The sequence below is a fragment of the Choloepus didactylus genome, chromosome 8, assembly GCF_015220235.1.
Source record: "Choloepus didactylus isolate mChoDid1 chromosome 8, mChoDid1.pri, whole genome shotgun sequence".
Taxonomy (NCBI): Eukaryota; Metazoa; Chordata; class Mammalia; order Pilosa; family Megalonychidae; genus Choloepus; species Choloepus didactylus.
This window is the reverse complement of record NC_051314.1, coordinates 144,479,178-144,486,162: the sequence shown is the minus strand read 5'-3', so window position 1 is coordinate 144,486,162 and position 6,985 is coordinate 144,479,178.

Below are 6,985 nucleotides of genomic sequence, written 5' to 3'. Positions count from 1 at the left end.
CAAATCTAACCAACACCAAAACTTCTGCCCCACACAAGACTACAAAGATAATGGCATTTGGGGGACACAATACACTCAAACCGGCACATTCCACCCCCTGGAACCCAAAATGGCATTATCTTTCCAAATACAAAATACATTCATTTATCACAAAAACTTAAATCATTTCAGTAACAAAAGTTAAGTACAAAATCCCATCAAAATAAGTTTAGGCTTGGTCAGTTCTAAGGCATAATTCCCCTCTAGCTGTGGATCTGTGAACCTAGAACAAGTTATGTGCTTCCAATATATAAAGGAGAGACATTCATAGGATAAACATTTCCATTGCCATAAGGAGAAACAGTAAGGAAAACAGGGTTAACAGGAGCAAAACAGTTCCTAAAACCCACAGGACAAAGTCCATTAGATTTCAAAGTCCGAGAGTCATTTACAGAACAATGTTGCATCCTTGGGGCTTGAGAGAGTGGGAGCCTAACCCTTCCCAAGGGCCTTTTCTGCAGCCCGTTCCTCTCCAAACACTTAGGTGAGTGCTCCAACATATCCACACATTGGGGAGACCACCTTCTCGGCTCCACCCTCCTCAAACATTGGGGCAGCTCCCGGATTCCCTTCCATCTCCGGGACACATGCTCAACCCCTTCAGAACAGTGTGGAGGCAGCCAGGCTCTCCCCAATTCCCTGGGAATGTGCTCCACCCTCTTTGGGACCTGAGGTGGCAAAACTCTTCCAGAGCATCGAGGCGGAAAGCCCGCCCTCGACCTCCAGGGCAAACTCACCCTTTCCATGCATGTGGGCTGCTCTGCTCTCCCAGCCCTAAACCTCTTGACTCCAGACCTCAACCTCCATGGCTCTGTCTTTGAAGAGATTTTTCCTTTAATTTTTTCCTTGTCTGTCTCCTCCAGTCCAGACCGGCAATGGCTCCGTCTATAAAGATCTCGCAAAAATTCTGTTGGCTTTGCATGAAGCATGCAGGGGTCAAAGCCATCAGACAATAGGAGTTTCCACAAATCCTTTCTGCTTAACTCCTTATCCAATCTTGGCTTGTCCTCAGGTTGGGCTGTAGCTTCTGGGATTCTACCCACTGGAAGCCCGTAATTTTCCAAGCCATCAACTTCTGGTTTCTTTGAACCCAAGAGTTCAGTTCTAAGTTTCTCTCTCTCTGCTCGCATTTTACTATAAGCTGCAAGGAGAAGCCAGGATATGTCCTCCACACGTAGTCTGGAGATCTCCTCAGCTAAGTATTCCAAGTTGTTGCTTCCAGATTCTTCCTTCCATCTGACACCAGGACTCAATTTTGCCAAATTCTCTGCCACTTTAAAACAAGGATCGCCTTTCTTCCAGTTTACAACACATTCATCATTTCTGTTCAAGTCCTCATCAGAAGTATCTTTAGAGTCCATATTTCCACAAACAGTCTCTTTAAAGCAGTTTTGGCCTTTTCTATCAAGCTCCTCACAATTCTTCCAGAAACTCCCCATTATCCATTTAAAAAGCCGTTCCAGCATGTTTGGTATTTGCAAACTCAGCAGCAAAAGCACCCCACTTCTCTGGTACCAAAATCTGTCTTAGTTTGCTAATGCTGCAGAATGCAAAACACCAGAGATGGATTGGCTTTTATAAAACGGGGATTTATTTCACTAAACAATTACAGTCTTAAGGCCACAAAGCATCCAAGGCAACACATCAGCAATCGGGTACCCTCACCGGAGGATGGCCAATGGCCTCCGGAAAACCTCTGTTAGCTAGGAAGGCAGCTGGCATCTGCTCCAAAGCTCCGGCCTCAAAACGGCTTTCTCCCAGGACGTTCCTCTCCAGCAAGCTTGCTTCTCTTCAAAACATCACTCCCAGCTGCACTCTCTTTCCTCTTTGAGTCAGCTCATTTATATAGCTCCACCGATCAAGGCCCACCCCGAATGGGTGGGGCCAAGCCTCCATGGGAACATCTCATCAAAATTATTTCCCACAGCTGGGTGGGGCACACTCCAAGCAAATCTAACCAACACCAAAACTTCTGCCCCACACAAGACTACAAAGATAATGGCATTTGGGGGACACAATACACTCAAACCGGCACAGTATGTTAGACAGCGATAACTGCAGGAGAAAGGAAATCGAAGCAAGGGAAAAGGATATAAAATGGGGGGGTGGTGAGTATGTGTGGAAGCTTTGGAGAAGGCACCAGCCATTTCTGTTTTGTGGTTGTGGACACCTGTTTGACGGGTGAATACTCACCGTTCTCTATCCCAGTTGTTCCCAACCCCGGCTGTATCTAGAATCACTTGGGGAGTTTTAAAATGTCCCTAATGCCTGGGCCTCACCCCCAGAGATTTGAATTTAATTGCTCAGAGATGGGACTGGGACAGCAGTATTTTTTAAATGCTCTCTCCGATGATTATAATGTGCAATCTGGGTTGAGGGCGTCCCTTCCCCTCATGGAGACTGAGGACTTCGGAGAGCCAGGCTTTGAGAAGTGGCCGATAGCATTGCTGCAAAGTAGGTGATGAAAAATCCTGACCCACATCACGCAACAGTTTCTGAAGTGTTCTTTTACTGTTGAAATTTTCTAAGATCCTTCAGGAAGGAAGGTGGGAAGGATTTCTGCTCATTCCTTCTAGAAAGCAAATGGCAGAACAAAGTAAGAAGGGAAAGGGAGGTTTCCATGGAAGGTAAGTGTTTTTAAATGATGATTTTACACTCGGTGAATCATGCTTTGTTAAATAACATCTGAAATTTAAAACAAAAATGGCCTTGCCAGTTAGTACATTTTGCAAGCTCAGTTTTCCCTCCTACCTGCAAAGACAATCAGGGTATCCTCTCAAATATTAGGCTGAATGGCACAGTTGTATACATGATGGCTGTTTTGATTTGCTAAAGCTGCCGAAATGCAATATACCAGAAATGGACTGGCTTTTAACAATGGGAGTTTATTGGGTTGCAAATTTACCACGGTAAGGCCATGAAAATGTGCCAGTTAAGGCATCAACAGGGCAATACCCTCTCTGAGGAAAGGCTGATGTCATCTGGGGTTCCTCTGTCACATGGTAAGTCACATGGCCGGAGTATGCTGGGCTTCTCCCAGGTTTAGCTTCTGGTTTTTGTGGCTTTCTTCAAAATGTCTTTGGGCTTCTGTCACAGCTTCTGTCTTAGCTTCTCCAGGGCAGACTCTGGATTACATCTTTTAGCATCTCTCTGAAATGTGTCTCTCAGCTTCTCTGAGCTACCCCTCTCTGTGAGCTCTCTTAAAGGACTCCTTGAATGGGCGGGGTCTCATCTCCATGGAAACAACTTAATCAAAAGGTCCCACCCACAATAGGTCTGCCCCCACAAGATTGGATTAAAAGAACATGGCTTTTAGTGGGGTACATAACAGCTTCAAACCAGCACAGTGGCTAACTGAAATCTTTCAACATACCTCCAAGTTCTGTTACTTGAAGTTCTGTCTCTCCAGGAAAGAAGGACCCAGATGGATTTGCGGGAAGAATGAGGAAGAGTGTGCCAGGAGGGCTTTATCCTTCCTTCTATGGATCTAGTTTCAGCCAAATTATTTCAATCAGAGATCTTTTTGCTTTTCCTTTACCATGGGCATCATCAGGAAAAGACTGCCTGCTTTAGGAACTCCCCAGTGGTGACATCTCTCTGGTGGCTGGAGATACCCCACATTCTTCACTATAGGACCTTGCAGTTAGGAGAACTTACTCTCACCACCCTCACCCCCAGCACCCTGCAGAAGTCGTCAGGCAGAGCCTTCTTCTACCCCATGGATTTCTCTCTCCATCTTGTGACCTTCATCAGGGGAATTTGGGTTTGCCCTATCTGGTTTATTGACTAGTTTGATGAAGAGAAAATAACCTTGGGTTTTGGAAACAGAAACCTGGGCTCCATCTAGTCCCCATCCTCCCACCAACTTGCTAAATGGATCTTGAGTCCATTTCTAAAGCTTTCAGAATCTGATTTTCTCTCATCTGAAATTTGGAGAATGGGGCAGGGACAGCATGCCTCTAAGACGGTGATGTTCCTTCTAGCTCTAAAATTCTGAGTCTTTCAAGATTATTCAGCTTCCTGAATACTTCTCCTACATCTTAAAAATATACATGCCCAGTGGTTATGGATTCTGTGCTGGCTGAGTGGGGAGTTTCTGTCGGTGAAAATGTGTTCTCTGGGGAAGAATGGATGGAGAAGAAATGGATGGAGTGGTTCCTGGAGAGAGTGGTTACAATGGAATTGATTGCAAGGATCTAAATTGAGGGTGGTGCTGGAGCTTTGCAACCACATTGTTTTTGGGCGTCTGAGTTACTTTTGATTCCATCCTTGGGAGCTGTACTCTTCAGTTAGCTCATGTGACTTGTTCTCACTCTAAAGAGATTTTTCTAGACCACTGAATCATTTTAGGCTGAATTTAGACCATGGTGGGTGTTAAGTCACAAAACGTATATGTTTGCTGACATGGTTCAAATGGTCAGTTTTCGAGCTTCTGTTCCTCTGAAAAAACGCTTTCCCTGAGCAGTGAAAATGTTGGCAAACAAATTAAACTGTTGCTAAAACAGCCCTTCACTCATGCCCTGGCCTTGGAAAGCAGAGCGGCCCTCAGCCCTATTCACTCAACACATCCCACAGTTAAGAGCCAAATCCAAGCTTCAGTGTTAAGAAGTATTTTTCACTTTTCTCACATCTGGGTTTCATCCTTGACTGAACAGCTTTAAATGGAAAGAGGTCCATGAATTTTCAGGCTATAATGGATTCCTATAAGATAAATACAATTGTCCCTAAGGAGGCAGACACATAGCATAAGATACATTTGGGTCTTAGTGGCAGAAAGTCATTCAAACAAAAAGCACAGCTTTTTAACTGAACGTCAGGCAGGCTTTACAGCGGCTGGATACCGAGGCTCAGAGGTGGCCGCAGAGCCCAGCTCTTTCCAGAACACTCTCTGCTTCCACACTGTGGACTCCTCCCAGGGCAGCTTCCCCAGGTCCCCACAAGCTGGGGCAGTTCTCAGAGCTGGGTGCTTTCACCCCACATTCAGCTGGAGCCTGGGTTCAGCAGGGAGAGAGGGCATTTGCTGTCCAACCCTCAAGCAAGTCTTGGACTTTCCTTTTGTCCCAGTGCCAAGGGGGATGATGGCACCATTGTGACCCGCTCAGACTCAGATTTGCCCTCCGGATCTGGGAGTGAGGCGGCCGGCACAGAGCACTCTGCGGTGCGGCACGGGAAGACACCACGATCCAGAGCGGCTCAATGACCCGTACGCGTCTATTCCATAAATTACTCGGATGAAGTTTTCCCTCAAAAAATTTCATCTGTGATATGAAAGATTTGTTTGTTCAATTCAAGGGAATGGTTTTTAGCCATTATCTATGTTCCATTTTATATGGCGGTGGGAGGGGAGGATGTTGAAAATTTGGAAAACAAACCATAAAATACTTTCATTGGCCATCAAAATGGAAAAGTTAAGCATTTTTTTCTTTTCCCTTCTTTGAGCAGTAGCAAAATTTCTCTTATCACTGAAGAACAGAGGTGAAGTAAAAAAATTCAAAATAAAAAATGAGTCAGCCATTTAAATATGTGTCCTCACCTTTTGTTCCATCCCTTTCCCCTCATCTTCCTTCCACCCACCCACAAATAAGTATAACATGGACATGTGGAAAACTCAAAAAGAAGAACTCTACTTCACCTTTGGGGTTACATAAGTATCGAGTAATTACAATGGCCTCAATAGTAAATCTACAAGTTCTTTCTAGATACTGTGAAACTTGCCCAAGCATCGTTAAGTCTGCGGAAGACTCACTTCTGATTAAGGTGTGGGGATAGAGAGGGAGGGTTTTTTATTTCTAACCCAATCTCCGTGGCAGCCCTGGTTCTACCCTTCCTTTCCTAACTTCTAGTCACCGTAGCTGTCCCAACTAGGAGCAAATGGTAGAACTTGGTTTGTTAGGAAAGCAGGAGTCATAAAATCCCTGAATGGGTGTGTGCTTGTGTGTGTGCACATGTGCATGAATATGTGTGTTTGTGTGCATGTGTTTGTGTGTGTGCACATGTGTGTACATGTGTTTGTGTGTCTGTGTGTGCACATGTGCATGCATGTGTGTGCATGTGTTTGTGTGTGTGCCTGTGTGCGTGCACTGGCATCTATTACTGCTCTTTTTTTTTGCCACCTGTTTGCTAACATCATCAATAGCTTTCAAACTAGGAACTTTCCAGGGTTAGCTTTATGCTTTGTGAGCACTTATGCTGCATTAAAATGACACTTGGCTGATAAAAATAGCCCTTTCTGAAGACATTCTCTTATGAAATGCTACTTGGATGGCTAAGTTTTCATGAGCCTTAGCCACCCCCTACCTTACACCATCATCAGAGACTCTCTCCCTCCCAGATGGGATTATATGGCACAAATTCAATTCCATTGGCAGTGACTATTCATATCCCACACTCAAACTTTAATTCTTAACAACTGAGCCTTACTAGAAACTCTGTCTTTATATCTGGACTAGGTCCTGGAGAGGAGGTAAGACTCACCTGAACTTTTTGGAGGAGGGATGGGAGAGGGAAACCTCTGAGTGGAGAAGGCTGGGGGCAGCAGAGCTGAGCCGCTTCCAGGCTCTGCCCTTCGTCCGTGGCCTCTGTGGCAGGGCACTTCCGAGGGCCACCTTCAAAGAGACAAGTGGGGAGCAGAAGGGAGGGGCTCTGGAGTCGTGGAGAATGGCTTGCTGGCCTCTTCCGGGCCTTCAGGTACCACTTTCCAGGCTGCAGCAAGAACAGGAAGGACAGAGATTCTGCCTCTGAGGCCCCAGTGAATGGGTCAGCATCCCTGTAGCAGCCAGCGGATGGCAGAAGGGGTCCTGGGGAACCTCAGGCTGGGAGTGACATCAATGCAAAATGGAAAAATCCTCCCTGGCCCAGTTGATACTCAAATAGCAAGACTGGAAAAAACATTTGGAATCAAGAATTGAGAGGTGCTGAGGATTATAACGCTGCTTCTGTGTCTCTT